Source organism: Mustela erminea, chromosome 5, assembly GCF_009829155.1.
Source record: "Mustela erminea isolate mMusErm1 chromosome 5, mMusErm1.Pri, whole genome shotgun sequence".
Classification (NCBI taxonomy): Eukaryota; Metazoa; Chordata; class Mammalia; order Carnivora; family Mustelidae; genus Mustela; species Mustela erminea.
The window spans coordinates 100,657,771-100,676,580 of NC_045618.1; the positions used below are offsets into that span (position 1 = coordinate 100,657,771).

The 18,810-nt window shown below is 44.8% G+C and overlaps 1 long non-coding RNA gene across 2 annotated transcripts; it reads left to right on the forward strand.

Annotated features, from left to right (window-relative positions):
• Positions 1-5,150: 5,150 nt before the first annotated feature.
• Positions 5,151-18,439, forward strand: LOC116591386. 2 transcript variants are annotated; one of them, XR_004285990.1, is made up of 5 exons: positions 5,151-5,983; positions 6,235-6,342; positions 6,549-6,619; positions 14,380-14,459; positions 17,315-18,439. It is a non-coding gene; the product is annotated as an uncharacterized LOC116591386 (long non-coding RNA). The 2 variants fall into 2 exon arrangements; XR_004285991.1 differs by lacking the exons at positions 14,380-14,459; positions 17,315-18,439 and adding an exon at positions 8,450-9,191.
• Positions 18,440-18,810: the final 371 nt, after the last annotated feature.

Genomic DNA, 18,810 nt, shown 5'->3' on the forward strand with positions numbered 1-18,810 from the left:
ACACCGCATGCGTGCCTTCATGTGCTTTGTGGTTTAATGGAGGAAGGAAACCAGGAAACAGTCAATTACCAATCGGAATGACCAGTTGTAGAACACAGGAAGCTGAGGGGAGGAGAGGGGGGGTGGCGAGGTTGGAATCTGTGCTTATTATATGAAAATCTTGTCTTTATGGGTAAATCTTTATTTCCTTGAGAGTAGAAAACCCCAGGTGAACAACCCTCAGGGCCTCACACCACAGTGGGGGACGTTAATATCATTGCCAAGTACTGTGTGTCCAGCACAGCACACGTGCCTGCAGAGAAGTGGGCCAAGGCAGAGGCGCAACCAGTAAATGCTGGTCTTGCGAGGCTGCCAGCAGCAACTAATAAGGCGACTCCCTGCTGCACCATGGTCAGCAGCTGGCTCTGTGCACAGAGCCAAGATCCAAACTGCACTGAGCTCGTGGTCTCGCTTCCCCCGAGACAGTGCTGGCTAGTGTTGTCGGGACTCCATTCTCTTCCGCCGGCAGCCCCTTGGCCCCATTGATACCACCACCATCCTCCAAACCAGAAGTGAGATTTAGTGGGTACCTACGGGCCCAGGGGCCAGGTGAATTACACCCCTGGCCACGTGGCCTTCATCTCAGGCCCAGGGGCAGGATCTTGTCCAAGATGTGCTGGGAACACTCTCCTTAAGTGGCCTCTCCTGGGTCTCTATGTGGCTATTTAAACTGAGACAGAAATTAAGTAGTATGGAATAAAAGCAAAGATTCAGTGCTTCAGCCACACTAGCCACATCTCAAGTGTCCAAGAGGCTACCATATAGGATAGCAGAGATCTAGAACATCTCCATCGTTACAGGAAGTGTGATTAGACAGTGGTGCTTTGGGGCCATGCTAGCAACCTTTTTACCACCCCACACAACTGAGAGAATGTACCTTATCTTCATTCCAGATTTGGGCAAAACACACATGCACAAACAAAAAAGGAGAAAATCAGAGTACCGTGATAATCACAATTGGCCGTAGGTCATGGTAAATCCTAGAGGCTGTAGTATGGAAGACATAGGCTATGGACTATAGATCATTCCTGGAGCCCCTTAAGCCATCAAGTTAACCCCATGTCTCTCATTCAAGAAAGTGCATGAGTATGGTCACAAGGATGATCACCATAATAGCAGCTGCAACGATCATGCCAACACTGATTGGGTACTTAACTGTGTGCCAGGCACAATGCTCAACATTTTAAGATACTGTTGCATTTCATGCTCATGGTGGCTCTATGACATGGATGTCATCTGTCTCCCAGAGCAGATATCTTATGTGCCTCATGTCACAGCCTGTGACCCACTTTGATTTCAGCCACAGTAAAGATTCATTTTTCCCAGGGAAAATTCATTCCTCCCACCCCCCAGGGCAGTCCTCAACCAATGAGGGAGGAGATTACTGTCTCTGGCACCCACCCTTCAGAGGATAATTCTGGGGGTACATTTCATATTGTTTCTCAGAGGGTCTCTGGCAGGATTGAGCCTCAATTGTCCAGAATAGTAACCAGCCCAGGAATACACCCTATTGGTTTTTTTTTTCCCTTCTTATCTGTCTCCTTTTTTTTTTTTTTTACTTCCTACTTTTCTGCTTTCTGAGATAACCCTCACCACCATTCAACTATGTTCCCCCAAGGTCTTGATCCAGGGTCAGTTTCAGGAGACATTCAAACTAATTTGCCTCCATTTTACACTGAGGACTTTGAGATCTGGAAAGGTTGACATGTCCCCCAAGTTCCCGTTGCTATCAAGTGGAGATCAAGGATAAGAACCTACATCTGTCTTGATCCCAAAGTTTAACCATTCATTACTATCTCATCGTAGATATTGGAAGGCCAGTACTTGAGAAGCAGGCTATTAGAAAGTTCTGAATCTGTTCTCATTCATAGAATGAGTAGATTTTTTGTAAATATCAAACCTCTGGACTGTTTTTCTGGAAAGACGAAATCCGGGAACTCTTTCTTGTCAATCCTTGCCTTTTCTTCACTGTCATCACGTGGTCACTTGCACAAGAAATAACTTCCTGCTTGGAGGAGCCCATGCAGGGAAAACCATGAAGGAAGAGTGATGGGAAAGGTCCGAAGTGTTTAGGAAGGGAAAATCCCTTCCCTTTCCAACTGCTGTTCTAACAACTGCTTGCCTGTAATCTCAGAGCCCAGTGACCCTCCTAGGGTCAGAAGCAGGGTGTGGGAGGCAATGGAGGCTTCCAGGGATTCATTCCAAAAGCCCTGATTTGAGAAGGGATCAGGAAGAATCTCAGGACAGAGGCCCTTGCAAATGCAGTTTCAAGAATTCGCCCAGAGCTTCTTGGAAAGAGATAAAAAAGGTACCCATTCCCTTTCCCCTCCTCACCCCCACCTCATTTCCTGTCCCTACTCCAGGAATATGCAACATCCTACCATAGCCTGTCACACAGGATCCCAGCACAGAGCAACAGATGCTCTTGCATTTGCCTAAGGACACACATGAGCAAAAGCTTACTGTTCCAGACTGTTCGCAAAAGCAAACTGTCGCTTTAAGAAAGGGGTCTGCATGATGCACTGGTACATCCCATCATCAAAAAATCACTGCTTCCACCTGTGGGACATCTTCGTTGTCTTTACAAAAGCTGGTCTCAAAGAATATTTCCAGAACTCCTGAGGGTCCTGAAATCCTTTCTGTGGGTTTGATCGCTCAAAATTATAATGCTATGGGATGATTTGCCTTTTCTATTCTCATTCTCTCACGAGTGTACAATAGAGCTTCTAGAGCCTACGTAATATTGACGTCACAGTAGATTGAATGCAAATGCACATATGAGTATCCAGCACTTGTATTAAGCCAAGCAAGAAAAGGATTTGCAAAAATGTAAATGTCGTCTGTCTCACTGTACTTTCTGTTTTAGAACATAGTTACATTTCATAAAAATGTTATTTTATTAGCATGTGATGGGTTTGTTATTGTTACTTCAATGAATTAGTAAATGCATATTTTTAAAAAATTCTGTTTTAATTTCCAATGTGATGAATGGCCATAGATGTAACCCACATAAGCCAAGCCTTAATCATTCAAGGGTTCTCAATAATTTTAAAAGTGTGAAGGGTTCCTTCAACTGTAAAGTTTGAAAACTGCCACTTTATGATGTTTCTCCTCCAACCTCTTGTTTTGCAGATGAGGAAACGTGTCATTCAAAGTCATAACTATTTAGTGTCAGAGTCCTGAGTAGAATATAAGAGAATATAAGTGGAACATAAGAATATAAGAGGAGATAATTCAAAAGGACAAGAAATGTGTTAAGTTATCCCCTAGGATGCTGTTCAAATGTTTTCCAAAAATACATTCCTGAATTCAGATTCATGATTAAATGGTGTGTGAGGAGATAATTTTCCACAGAATAGTTAAAAATCATGAGTTACACAGGTGTAAAATACAGACATGTCAAAGGTTTTATTTAACTCATTATTGATAAGGAAATCAGGTAGACGCTCCAAACTGTTTCAAAGCAGACGGCAAAAAGCAGAGATATTTGCAGATCAGAAATACTGAAATGAATTTGCAAATGGTACAAAACTGTCTACTTTCACAAAGGGAGAGGGAAGTCAGTTGAACCTCCCCAAGACAGAATTGAGTTGCATGTGTAAAGTAAGAAGCATTTCACATGGCTATCAGTTATCCATAACTCACAGGGCTCTAAAATAGCTCAAAGGCAGGAAAAGGGCAGAACCCCATGGGATCAGAATCAGGTAAGTGGGAAGAATGTGCTCAGAGAGATGCATGGCTTTCCATCAAGGCACAGGTGTTTCTCCCTTAGGTGCCAGGCAATGAGTAAGCGAGTCAGAAGAAGAGGAACTTGGTGTGTTCCCTAATCTCCAGGATCTTACCATCCATTCATATTACCGTATCTATACACGGAATGTTTGTGGCCCCCGAAACTCATCTGTTGAAATCTTAACTCCCAATGGGATGGTATTTGGCCTTTAAGAGGTGATCAAGTTATGAATGAGGTTAGTGCCCTTAGCAAAGAAACTCCGAACGGTCCTTCATTCCTTCCACCGCGTGAGGACACAGAAAAGACAGCTGCCTGTGAGCCAGGAAGCAGGTCCTCACGAGACACCGAATCTCCCAGCCTCTTGACCTTGAACTTCCCAGCCTGCAGAACTGTGAGCAATACATTTCTGTTTATAATCCACCCCGGCTCTGGTGTCCAGCCCCAATGGACATTATATTCCATTATATTCCATGATAATAGCCGCCCAGATGGACTAAAGCACTGTATAACCCAGTGCTAACGTTGGAGCATATGCTGGTTCCTGTACACTGACGAAGTATTTCTGAGGGGTCATTTCTATCTTCTGGGTAATGAAAGCTACCGTCCAGTTAGTGCCTGCTACATATCAGTTTCTTGGCATCCTTCTTAATGTCCCTTAGGATAGAGAGATAGAGAGTATTATCCTCTCACTTTACAGAGAAGGAAAGAGCCACTGAAGAAGTTCAGTCACAAGCACGTCCAAGACCACGGTGAATGTGGCTTTGCTTACACTCTCTCTGCTCGCTCAGAGCTGATGCAGGAGAGCCTCCCCAGCAAAACATGCGTTTTGCAGCAAATCGTCACACCAGACAAAGCAGTGAGCTGTGTCGACTCTTGAAAATCACTTGTTTTTAATGAACCCCTGTACCCAGGGCGGAATTTTCCACAGCTTTCGGCTCAGTCGTAGTAGGACCTCAAAGGACTGTTTTGTTTCCTTCATCGTTCTTGGAGGATATTCCTGGATAGGCTTGGGGAGAAAAATTCACAGAGATATTCTGTCAGAGAAGAGGTGTTGCAATTACAGAGGGAGTTAAAAGTTTGGGCCAAGGGATGGCTTAGAGCGGGAGTTGGGCAAACCACAGTCTATGGGCCAAATCTGGTCTTTGTGATGGCCCACAAATTAAAAATGGTTTTTACTTTTTTTTTTTTTAATATTTTATTTACTTATTTGACAGAGAGAGAGAGATCACAAGTAAGCAAAGAGGCAGGCAGAAAGAGAGGAGAAGCAGGCTCTCCACTGAGCAGAGAGCCCGCTGTGGGGCTTGATCCCAGGACCCTGAGACCATTACCTGAGCTGAAGGCAGAGGCTTAACCCTCTGAGCCACCCAGGCGCCCCGGTTTTTACATTTTTAAATGGGTTTGGGGGAAAAAAAGTCAAAAGAAGAGTGACATTTGTGAATTGTGAAAATTAGAATCTTAAATTTCAGGGTCCATAAGTGAAGTTTTGTCAGGAAACAGCCACACCCATACGTTGTGTAATTTTTGTGCCTGCTTTTGAGCTACAATGACAGATTTGGGAAGTTATGGCAGAAACTGCGTAGCCTGTGAAAGTGAAAATACCTATTATTACCAGAAGAACTTTTGCCAGCTCCTGGCTTAGGGGGACTTTCTGCATGAATGTCGAGAATAATTTCTCAGGAGCCCCAGAGTAAGTAGTTTCGACTTTGATGTGGCACGAGTTAAATGTGGCAGGTTTCAGAATTACTTGGGGGAAAATTCTATTATTGCAGGAGTCTGGGTAAGGAAGCAACCCCCACTAGAGGCTTTAAATCCTCATCTGAGCACCACTTTGGGAAGGCTCTCCGCTGGGTTTCCCGCCATTGGCACCTCTATCACTCTGTCCCTGTTCTGGTTTATGTCCTGTGGAAGCTCCACTTGCATTTACCATTAATTACAATAATTAAAATTAAGTGGTGCCTCCTGTGTGGGAATTTTCCAGTCCCTGAAAAGCGGCTTCCAAGTAATTCTTTTTTCAAGAGCTCCCTCTGCTGGTAAATTCTCAGAAGGCACCACGTCATCGCATTTCCAGCCGCAGGTGGGTTTGGCCGCTGGGAAGGAGCCAAAGGCTGATTTGGATCTAGAGATGGGAAGCATCGCCGTCTCAGTGCCGAAGTCAGGCTTCTCAAAGCACACCGGCATTATCTCTAAAGATAAAGAATTTCACTGTCGAATTTGGTGAGAGAACCAAACTACCTTTGAACGCAAACTAACAGTCTTCTTGTTAGGTAGGAGAAGCCTGGAGAAGACAAATCCTTGTTGACTGCCAGCTTCCCAAACAACCTGTTAATAAGGCGAAGAAGAGTTTATTGCTGACCTCCAGACAGAAGTCTGATAGTGTCTCGATAGGGAAAGGGGATGGTCTGATAAAGACGCTGAGGTCTGGTTTAAGGTAGGGTGTTTTTTGTTTTGTTTTGTTTTGTCTTAAGATTGTCTTATGTTTAAGTCATCTCTACACCCAGTCTGGGGCTTGAACTTAGAACCGCCAAGATCAAGAGACGCATTCTCTACTGACTGAGCAGCCACACGCCCCTAAGGTAGGTCTTTCCGTGTGGGGAGAAGGAGGTTTGGTTAGGACTGGGTAAGGATTGGGTTAGGATTTGGGTAAGGATTATCCTAGTCTATGACTGGGGGACGCAACAAGGTAAGGGGAATCTAGGAATGTGATGATCCGCTGATGATTTGACAAGACTTTCCAGAATTTCTATAACGAAACAAAGTTTTGCTCCTTTGCTTTTCCAAGGTCAGAGTCTCTGGACTCGTAAAGTTACGCTAAGGAAGGTGACAGAAGAGTGAGGACCGTTCGTGCAGACAGTAAGCTGTGGGGTTTGGGGATAGAGGGTTTGCGTTCTCAGCTTCTTAAGAGGGTACATGTTGTCTAAGAAACCCAGTGTGGGGGGCGCCTGGGTGGCTCAGTGGGTTAAAGCCTCTGCCTTCGGCTCAGGTCATGATCCCAGCGTCCTGGGATCGAGCCCCACATTGGGCTCTCTGCTCAGCAGGGAGCCTGCTTCCTCCTCTCTCTCTGCCTGCCTCTCTGCTTACTTGTAATCTCTGTCAAATAAATAAATAAAATCTTTAAAAAAAAAAAAAAAGAAACCCAGTGTGGGTTGGATGGCGGCACAGCTGGTGCCCTGGGAACTTGGGCAAAATGCTGGGCCTGCTCTGGGCTTCTGGATTTGTTAGGTTTGGAGCTGGATTTACAACTCTTCATTTTTAGATGTGGGACTCTGTGGCTATGAGGTAGCCCATGAAGGAAACCAGGATAGGTCACCCCCCAAAATATATCTCTTTGACATAAAAGTTATTTGGCGGGTGCCTGAGTGATTTTGGCTTGGGGTTGAGAGATTGAGGCCTTGGCTCTGCTTGAGATTCTTTCTCCCTCTCCCCCCTCCACCATGTGCAAGTGCTCTCTGTCTCTAAAATAAATCAATAAACCTTGGGCTCTTGGGTGGCTCAGTTAAATGTCTGCCTTCGGCTCAGGTCATGATCCCAGGGTTCTGGGATGGAGTCCCACATCGGGCTCTCTGCTCAGGGAAGAGCCTGCTCCTCCCTCCCCCTCCTCTTTCCCCTGCTTCTCCCTCCCGCCTTCCCCTTCCCCTGCTCCCGTGCACTAGCACAGGCTCGCTCTCTCTCCCTCTCTCCCTCCCACTTATTCTCTCTCTCTCTCACATAAATAAAATCTTAAGAATAAATAAAAATAAAATAAATCCGTAAACCTCAAAAAAAATTGAGCGGAAGGCAGTTAGCAACAAACCCAGAGGGGAAAACTCCCGCTTTTCTGACTAGCGGCAGGATATAAATTCTTCTTTTACTGGAGTCAGACTCCACAGAGATGGGATCAGAGCAATCTACAAACAAATCTTGTTAAACTCACCCTTATCTTCCAAGAACTACCAAGCCCTAGTTGGATTACCCTGAGGCCTAAATCTCTTTGTTTTGTCAATTCTTCACGAAGTCACTGTTCCTTTGTCTAAATGACATAAAAGCTTCCTGCTCTGGTTACCTTTTTCTCTGGTGAAGACTTATCTTGGACACCTAAACATTTAAAAAATGTGTAGGTTTTTCTCCTGTTCATGTGTCCTTGTCAGCTTAATTTTCAGACTTAGGTAACCTAAGAGGGTAGAGTAAAATGTTCTCCTCCCCAGTGCCTGGCAAGGGGTTGATCTCCACAGGCTGCCGCAGTATTGGTTGGTGTCTGCATTGGGCCCCAGGGGTGCTGAGGCAAATGAGAGACCACCATATCCCCCTCTAGTAGAAGGGGCCCTCATTTAAGAGCTACTGAAGGTGCACAGGGGACAAGGACCAGGCTTGGCTGGACGCAGGGAGAAGACAGGAAAATCTACAGAGTTGACAGTAGAGCTGGGATTCATGGGCAGGTGGGAAATCACCAAACTGGGAAAGGAGGTCCCACGGGAAGGTCTCTCAGGCCCAGAGGCAGGAAGGCTCCTGTGTTCTGGGTATGACAAATGGTTTTGTGTGGTTGGACTCCAACATGCTTTGGGAACAATGCAGGAAAGAGGTTTGGGTCAAGTGCTCAAGGGTCTGGTTTGTGAGAGTGTTGATCTTTATCTAGGAGGTGGTAGCAGAAAAAGTTTTAACAGGGAAATGCCATGCTATAGATTTGTTGTTAAAAATCTCCTTCAGCTGCCGAGTTGTGGTCAGGTGCCAAAAGGACTGACCAGCCTGGAAGCTGTTGTCTCAGTAGACTGAGGACCTTCACTAAGAACGTGGCTTTCAGGGCACAAGGAAGAAAGATTCAGAATGAAGGCACAGAATCCCCAGGCCTTGCTGACCCACTGAATGTGCATGAGGAAGAGGCAAGTATTTCTAGCTCGGATGAGGCAGCAGACTTTGGTTCAATTCACTGAGATGGGAAAGGCAAGAAAACAAGTGGGCTATTGTAGAAGGTGAAGGGTGAGAATTTGCCATCCCCAAATAGGCCCCATTGGCATAAAGATTATTTTGAGTTGATTATTTTAAGAAACAGTAGACAGAGGAGAAGCTCTGAAAACAGAGTAGATGTTACCCTTTTGTAAGGGAAAATTACATTTATAAAAGAAACCTGCATATGTGAGGGTTTTTTCCCTTCTATACCTGGAAGGGAGGGATGAGTGAATCTTTAAAAAGTTGTATCTGTGGGGAAGCCACCAACTTAAATCTGCATAATAAGACTCTGATGGACCAAACTTTCCCTGGTTATCCCTGTACACCGTCCTTCCCATACCCTTTTGTGTTTCAAGCTGAAGATGGTATTTCAGCCTGAGTTCTAAGCCACCTCTTGGAAAGTTTCTTATCCCCCCCCCCGCCACCCCGGGTATGTCCCACATATATATGAGACATACATGCTAATAAACTTGTTTGTTTTTCTTTTGTTAACCTGTGTTTTGGAATAGGGGCCCCAGCCAAGAATTCAGAAAGGTAGAGGGAATGTTTTTCCCCCTCCCCTCAAAGCTGGTATGTTCAGCTTTGTAACTGTTGGCTGGAAGTTTCAGAGGATGGGGATAACCCAGGGAATGCCACAGTAGAGCTGCTCTGAGAGGTGGGCGTGGAGCAGACAAGATGATTCGGCTTCCTTGGCAGGTAGGAAGCTGACGCATGAACTGGCTGAAATCAGCATGACTGACAACGGAGATGGAAAGGAGACGAAGAAGCCCCTGCAGGAAACAGTGATACCGAGACAGAGAAACTGAAGGGACCCCCAGGAGGGGAAAAGCTGGATATTTTTACCCCTCTGCTTCTTTTCTGGCTTCTATTCTTGCCAGGGCCTGCACCCCCACCTCACTCTACACATGTCTTGTAAAGCAAATAGTAGATGCCCTCCTTGTAAGAGACAAGGAGTTAATGATTTCTCTAGAATAGATAACATCTAAGGAAGGACCAGCTGAGAGAGACCAGAGGAAGGAAGGAAGTTATCCTGCGTATTTCAGATCACTGGTGCTAGACATCTCAACGAGACCCCTGGTTTCAGGGAATAGGTGACTTACGATGTCCACTTGGATCTTGTCCTCATTCTGACATGTTTCTGGATGTCTGAGAGGACAAGTGCACCAGGCAATCAGTAAAAAAAAAAACCCAGAGCCCAAGCAAAGACGAGACTTCCTCTTTCCCTTTCCGAGTGTCCCAGATGCTCTGTCTGTATCTCTCTCTGTACATATTTTCAGCAAACTCTGCTTTTGCCTCCTGCTGGCTCACATTTGATTTCCATCCTGCACAAAGCCAAGGACCCTCCAAAAACCCCGCTCTAGGTCTTTGGACTTGTCCTGCCACCATCAATGGATATGCTGCCGTATCAAAGGCTGAGCAAAGCAAGATGGCTTATAAGGTCCTATGACTCTCCCTTCAGAGATAGTGGTTTTTCTCAGAGATCAGAGACACCTCTTGGGGCACCTACACACACCTGAGGTCCTCCTGCCACCCTGCCCTATAGAGAGGGACCTTGACAACGTAGAAGACCATGCTGAGAAAAGGGAAGGAAAAGATTACCCCACCTCACAGGACAAAATGAGGAGGACAGAGAAGGTAATTCTTTTTATGGAACAGAGGATTTGACCTATTTCTTCCTCTGAATTTAATCAACTCAATGCCTGAAAGATTGGGAAACAATAAAGCAGGAAGGAAATTGTTCCAGTGAAGGCTGTGCCAGCTGCAGGAAAAGCAGGTGCGTCTGTGCTGTTGTTCATGTGTCAGGGGCGGAACCAGGATGATGAATGGTCCCCAAGGGAGTCGGGGCTGAGCCAAAGCTGGGGAAAGGGTCTGAGTTAGAGACTCCTGGGTAGAGGAGGTCAGCTCACAGGAGTGCCCCAAGTTCTCTGACAGCCGTTCTCAATCTTGAGTGCATCACCTGGTGGGGCGGGAGGGAGGGATAAGGAGGGGGGGTACTTGTTAAAACACAGATTGCTGGCCCTACCCTCCATCTGCGAGTCAGTAACTCTGGGGTGGGGCTGGAGAACTGCATTCTTAACAAGTTCCCAGGTGACCAGGGACCTCCCCCTTTGAGAGCCACCAGTGTCTGAGATTCCCCAAAAGGTAATGAGCATGCCATCACCCAAGATCATTTTAGAAAGCACGCAAATGAATATCATACATTGTTACAGTTATATTTTTATTTTTAAGTGTATTCAAAAGTGCCGTTTGCATATCAAATTCATGACTTTAAGAATATTTTTGCTTCAAACAAGGCTTAAGGTATAAATAAAAAGTGATGAATGTAAATAAAAATGTTGAGCCAAAAATGAGTGTAGGTAAAATTTGAATATAGGAAAAATGAGAAAGTGGTTTACAAGTACTTCGTAATATTTACGAAGTACCAAAGTACAAGACGAAAAGGAAAGCAACTTGACATTTATACCTAGCATGTAGCAAGGGGTGAGGGTGGCTGTTTGAAACTAACAACCAGGAAGGCGTGGCACTGCTGAGTAGAAGGGACCCAGCCCAAAGTAGTCCATTCTGCTGCAAAAGTTGATCCAGCTAAATGTCATGCCCGGTAGAGTAGTTAATTGGGGATGAGGAAGTTGAAGTTAAGCAAAGCTGTTTTCCAAGATCACAGTCAAATTAGGGGCAGAGATAAGAACAGCAAAATGTACGCAGGGCCCTCACCTGCAAAGCTGGCCATACTTCTGCTATCCCTGCCCCCTTCCTTCTCTACCTGGGAAATACAGGGTTTCTCCCACTGTACCTACACTGTGTCCTCCTTCCTCTCCTGTCCATGGCCCAGGCTCTCCACAGGGGTCACTGGTCCACACTTACACATGTGTCTGTGAGCCCTGCCTCTAGATCTTTTTAGATTGCCCTTGTTCAACAAATATTTTGTGAGCCCTGCTCTGTGCCTAGAGACTGTGCTAGAAGATGAGTACACCAAAGCAGTAAGACACAAATGCTACCATTAAGGAGTTCACAGTATAGTGCTGGGGACAGATAAATAATTACGTGAAAAAAAAAATAATATCATGGAGTGGTGAAATGCCAAAGGGAGTTGCACATGTGGAAGGGATACCTAACTGGAGAGAAGGTGATTTAAGGCCACCTAAAGGTGGTGACTTGATCCGAGTCAGGGAGACAGCCAAATGGAGGGACAAAAGGAGGCTATTCTAGGTTGAGAGAGGAGTAAGTGTAAAGGAACAGAGAAGAGAGGAAATCACTATTGATTCAGGTGGTTCAAGCATTGAACATGAGAAAAAAATAATACAATGTGTACTATGTTGTAAGCAGTTTATATACATAAAAGGACATTCCTTGTATATTCATGTATATGCATATCTGTACACATGAATTAACATACAAACCTATATGCATGTATATATGTACATAAAACATGCATATGATAGGTATGTCACTGCCTACAAATTTGTGTGCACCGTGTGTATGCATATATGTACACGTATGCATGTATAGTATATGTACAGTAGACATTCATGCATATATTAATTAAATTTTAAAGTTCACAAGCCTATCAGGCAAGTGCCATTATCATTCTCATTTCACAGATCCAGAAACTGAGGCATGGAAAGTTTAATAATTTCCCCAGACTTGAGGGTGTATGTTTAAGAATAAGCAAATGTATGGCAAATAAAACCATTGGAATGAATAAGAATGTTGGGGAATGTTTGACTACACACAACAAAATGGCTGCAAATGGTTCCCAAGACAGACTAGGAAGCAAATATTCAAAATTTGGGGGGCAGAAAGAAGGAAACAGCCACAAATAACCGGAACCCCCATATCTTGGCTGAATCCCAAACAGTTTCACATACAAACTTACAATTTCCACGTCAGGCTACATATGTGTGTGTGTGTGTGTGTGTGTGTGTGTGTGTGTGTGTGTGTGAGAGAGAGAGAGAGAGAGAGAGAGAATGAGAGGGAGAGAGACAGACAGAAGTAGTGATTTGGTGTATATTAAACATTTAATATATACCACAATTTTTACAAGGCTTTGAGTTCCTTAATTTTCAAAATCAACCTAAAACCTCAACACCTAGAAATGGTCTGACCTCCCTCAACTTCAGGGAGGCCCTGAATGGGAAGTTTGGATTTTAAATGTGTCCTCAGGATCCCTCCTGAACTGGCTGGTTCCTTCCCCGCAGCAGCACCGAGAGCTCTTCTTTTCCCAGAACAGTCTCTTGAAGCGGGATCATCTCCCTCTCGCACCCACATGAGTAACGTGGCTTTTGGATCTCTTGATTCTCTTGAGTTCCTCTCCCCACCTCCTTTTTTAAGACAGAAAAAGAATCAGGAATTCCCATTCTTGGGTGAACATGTGCCAAGGTCAAAGAACACACAGATTCTACTTACGGGGCTTTTATATGTCCTTCTTCAAGATGTCTGAACATTCATTATAATTCAGGTAGGATAATCAGACTGCCAAATTTCACTTGGCAACAATAAATAGAGCTGTGGTTTTCTTTTGTTCATCAGATTTTTCTGTGATTCTCTATAATAGCTCAAGGTTTTTAAATTTTTGCTTCTAAAATTCAGATATGCCATAAAACATCGTGTAAGTTTAAGGTGTGTCACTGAACCAAATGAGAGTTTGGCTCCCCAGTGCACAGCAAGTCAATAAAAATGGACACCGAGCTTTTGCAGAGAAGAAAGAGAGCTTGTTTATTGATTTGGCCTCACCCAGGAGAAAAAGGAGCTAATGCTCACAAGTCCTGAACTCCCTGATGGCTTGCAAGTGGAGGGGTTTTAAGGGCAAAATTTGGGCAGGGATCTTTTGAGAAGCTGGATTCTGTTGATGGGATGCCCATGATACCGTCCTAACAGGTTCTCTGGTACTGCTGTCTGGTCCTTTGAGGACTTTGGCTCTCAAGAGACTTGGAATCTGAGAAGATTTCTTTATATTAGAGAATTCATTAGGTACACTTGGTGACTATATCTCTAAGGTCGTGCTGGTTAATTACTGGTAAGTTAGTGGGGTTGCAATTCCTCTAGGTTCCTTGGTCGTTTGGGCTGAGCTTGGGAGTGATAAGACATCTAACGGTAATTCTTCCACCTGAAGGGGCAAGATGGATGCTGGTTTCAGGCGTATAGGGCATGTAGGTTTGGTGTGTTTATGTAATGCAATAGGATTAGCTAACACCTCTATCACATCACATAATTATCACTTCTTTTTTTGTGGTGAGAACAATTAAGATCTAGTCTCTTAGCTTCCTTGACTTTTATGATACAGTATTACTGACTGTATTCACTGTTCTGTGCATTAGCTCTCCAGAACTTATTGCTAGTTGCAAGTGTGTACCCTTACTGTACACAGGTCTCTGTCATGTGATAGATTAGAAGTTTAAAAATTGGTCCTTTACCACAAAGTTTGAGAAACATGGGGTTTAGAGAATTGGGGTCTTTAGCATCATATAGAATTACCTGTGAAGCAGAACTGGAAAAGAAAGCTTGAACTGATTGATTCAGTCATGTTGTGGATGATGATTTTTTTTTTTTTGCAATTTTTTTAAAGTGATATAAGTCTATTTTGGGGCTCCGAGAAGGCCAAGAGAGAGAAAAAGATGGGAGAAGGATGGGAAATGTATGAAATCTTCTGAATTTTGTGATGGCTCTAATTTTTATGTTTTTTCATCCATCAGTATGTCAGACAAAACACATCAGACAAAACGGATCTGAGGTCTTCATGTGGGCCACCAGGTGCCAACTTCAGTGTAAGCAGGTAGGGCTGATTTACTGTGTTTCATTGGCTGTGGCAGAGAATCAAAGCTGTGGTCCCAGGGGTCCCAGCATCCATGGGAATGGGGGTCCTGTCACTTAGATGGGGCAGGAGCCCTGAGATGTTCCCAAACAATGGAGGGCAACAAGACATAGAGTAGCCAGAGACCTGAGAGCGGGCATGAAGCAGGCAGAGCAGTGATTGTGTACCAACAAAGTATGGCCAGAGATGAGAACATCCCAGTGGAGGTCAAGGAGAACATTGAACTGATCTGCCACCTGCCCCTCACTCCTTAGCATTTTAGAAGCCCCCCCACCCTCGTATTTAGGTGCACCCTTTAGAGAGATCCTACATGTGACTTAGCTTCTACCTTGTGTAGAAAGGAGGTTCAAAGCAGAAAACGGGTTCACATTGTGCACTGCTTTTATTTCCCTTTCTCCAGCGATGCTTGGAGCAGAAAGGCTGGGATGTACTTTATTTCCCAGGGGCCCTATCAAAGAGACCCACATCAAAAAACCCAAATCCTAAATATTTCCTGACGCTGATGCAAGGGTGTGAAAATGATAGCAGCTGCCAGAAAGTTGGGCTCATTGGGAAAAAAACTCAGACCCTCATTAACTATCTCAATTATTTATTTCTGTGTAGTCATTAGTGGGACTGATGAAGTCAGGTCTCGGGTTCCAGCAGTGCCGCCGGAAGACTGCCTGATTTTACTGGAGAGGAAAGGACAGGAGAGACGGCCTGTCCCCTGCACTTGCTAACACCCATGCCCAGCATGGAATATTAGGTACCAAGCACTAACTTCCCAGGAGGCTGCTTGCTGTTCTCATTTGCCAAAACTAAAATCAGGAATGACCCAGCAAACGTGAAAAATAGAGACAGCGTTCAAGTGTTAGAGGAAAAAATTTGCCCTTAGTATTCAATGTCGCAGTGCCTTGGCAGTATTTTCCAGGAGCTCTGTAAAAGGAAAAGCATATAGGAAAATTACCATGCTTTTCCTGAGCCGAGGAGAGGAATGGGGACCAGCATCTCACTGGGAAATAGGAAAATCTCTTTGAATTAAGAGACACAGTGAGAGAGCTGGGAAATAGTGTGTCCTGACTGATCCCAGCTGTTCTAATGTTCTCTTTCTCTCAGCCTTAGAATTTATTTTTCTACATTTGAAAAATTACCCAAATAGAAATCCAGCTCTTCCAGCAATGCTGAATAATACATGGGTGAGGCAGGGAGGCAAATAGTTCATGGGAATGACTCTTAACTCACCCACAGTGACGGCTGAAAGAGCATAAAAGGTTACTGGCAACAGCTAATCCCCTCTTGATAGATTATGATGTCCTAGAGACTGGGCGTAGCTTGCATGGTCACCCACCCCGTGCCTTACTGGTCTCTGACTGTCATTCTTTCCTGGCTACAGTCCGTTCCGCACGCAGCACCCAGAGGGATCGTAGAACCCATGTCCCAGCTTGCCTTCCCTATTTAAGCCCTTCATGGACTTTCTGTTACACTGAGAATGAAACCCAGACTTCTGGCCCTGTCCTCCAAGGTCCTGCTGGCCTGAGTCAAAGAAAAACGAAGCTGGACACTAATTAGAGTGGTTAGGATGGATTTTAATCAGTAATGACTACCACAATAAGAAAAATGGGTCCATCCTGAACTGAACTCAGCCTGGATTTGTAGAGGTGAATGGGCCAATGAAGGAGCAGGGAGAGGGGACCAACCGGGCCTTAGTACAGTCACAAAAGTGACAGATTACAAAGAGATAGTACAAATGTGGTTAGGCCAGCTGTGTCTGCTGGCTGGCAACTCTCCATATTCCCTTAAATGTCCTCCTGTGTGAGAGCCTATGTGAGGTCCGGGCCAATCTGGAGGAGTTCACCGCCCACTGCCTTCTTTGCTGCTTGCTGGCTGAGTTCCAGGGCTGTGGTTCACAGGAAGGTACCTGGGAAGTCTGGTCCCAGAGTGAATTTGGAGCCTACCCAATAGGACAGTGCCTTTTACCAGATGACCATGGTCCTTCGAGAACCCTGACCTTCCGGCCCGATCAGGATCCCTGCAGTAGTAGCCCTAGGCCAACTCCCAGCGTCCTGGAGAAAGACCTGTTCTCAGAGATTTGAAAACAAGGGAAATGGCCAAGCCTTTGTGGCTGCCTCTGAGAGTTAGCTAATCTGCCCGAGTGCTCACTGGGGTGATGAGGGGAGGGATGGAGTGGCAGTGGGAGCCTATAAAGCAGACTACCTCAGTTTGACTGTGTGCTAGTTACTATATGACATCGTAATCTCTCCCTTCTCACCTGCTTTCAAGCCCTCAAAGGTGGCTTTTTAATAGCTTTAAGAAGCCTCCACAGAATTCTGTCCCCCAGATGTTGACTCCATTGCCCTGCCCTGCCTCTCCAAACTCTCTCCTTTCTGTCTTTTGGGACATGATGGATTCCTCCTACCATTTATCTTTCCAACCACTTTTTCATGAAAACTTTTCCATGACTCTCTCCTACCCACTCAAATGGGTATACTGGGTTTTCCTGCAGTCATCACCCCTCTTTTCTTTTCATGGCTTCTCAGGGAGCTCATGCTAGTGGTTTCAACTACAATTTGACATGGAGGGCTCTCCCGTGGACCTCTCTAGTCTGGACCACTCTTTGAAGCTCAGTCCTGGGTCTCAGGAGTGTGTGTGGGTGTACGAGAGAAGACGTGGTTTTCCCTTTACCCTCCGAGGTCTTGGCTGAGATCCCAGGAACAAAAAGATGAGCAGGAGAAAACAGTTCACAGGAATACCTTGTTTTATTGTGCTTCTTTATTACCCTTCACAGACACTGCAGGGTTTTTTTGTTTGTTTTGTTTTTTGTTTTTCTTAAATTGAAGGTTTGTGGCAACCCAGCCTCAAGCAAGTCTCTCAGCAGCGTTTTTCCAGCTGACTCTGCTCACTTCATGTCTCTGTGTCACGGTTTGGTAATTTTCGCAATATTTCAAACTTTTTTATTTGTTTGTTATGGTGACCTGTGGTCTGTGATCACTGATGTTGCTGACTGTTTCAGGGCACTTCAAATTGTGCCACAGAAGATGGCAAACTTAATTGACAATGTTGTTTATGTTCTGACTGCTCTCTACCGACCTGCTGTGTTCCTGTCTCTCTCCCCCTCCTCAGGCCTCCCTATTCCCTGAGAAACAACAATTGTGAAATTAGGCCAACAGTCAGCCCACGATGGTCTCTAAGTGTCCAAGTGAAAGCAAGAGTTGCATGTCTCTCCCTTTAAATCAAAAGCTAGAAATGGTTAAGCATCGTGAGGAAGTCGTGTTGGAAGCAGAGGTGGGCTGAAAGCTAGGCCTCCTACACCAGTTAGCCAAGTTGCAAATGCAAAGGTATAGTTCTTGAAGGAAATTTAAAGTGATTCTCCAGTGGGCACATGAATGACAAGAGAGCAAAACAGCTTCGTTGCTGATAAGGAGAAACTTTCAGTGGTCGGAATAGAAGATCAAACCAGCCCTAGCATTTCCCTAAGCCAAAGCCTACTCCGGAGCCAGACCCTCACTCTCTTCAGTCCTGGGGAGGCTGAGTGCAGTGAGGAGGCTGCAGAAGAAATGTTGGAAGCTAGCAGAGTGTGGTTGTGATTTACTCCTGGGGAAGAAGTTGTGAAGGAGTTGAAATGATAACACAGGATTTAGAATACGACACAGACCTAGTTGGTAAAGCAGCAGCAGGGTTTGAGAGGACCAAGTTTAATTTTGGAAGAAGTTCTAATGGAGATAAAATGCTATCAAACAGCAAGCATGCTACAGAAAAAAATCATTCATGAAAGAGGAGTCAGTCAATGTGGTAAACTTCATTGCTGTCTTATGTTAAGAAGTTGCCACAGCCACGCCGACCTTCAGCAACCACCGCCCTGATTAGTCAGCAGCCATTGATGCTGAGGCAGGACCCTCTACCAGCAAAAAAAAAAGTGACCTGATGGTCACATTTAGTTGGTGGTTAGCATTTCTTAACTAAGGTATTTTTAAATTAAGATTATACATTTTTAGGGGTGCCTAGGTGGCTCAGTTGGTTAAGCATCTGCCTTTGGCTCATGTCATGATCGGATTTCTGGGCTGGAGCCCCGCATGGAGCTCCCTGCTCAGCAGGGAGTCTGCTTCTTCCTCTTCCCTTCCCCCCAGCTCATGCATGCACACTCTCTTCCTCTCTCAAAATCTTAAAAAAAAAAAAAAAAAGATTATATATTTTTTTTAGACAAAATACTATAGCATACTCAATGGGCTACGGTATAAACATAACTTTTGCATGCACTGGGAAATAAAAATACTCATTCACCTCACTTTATTGTGATATTTGCTTTATTGCAGTGGTCTGGAATCAGACCTGCTAT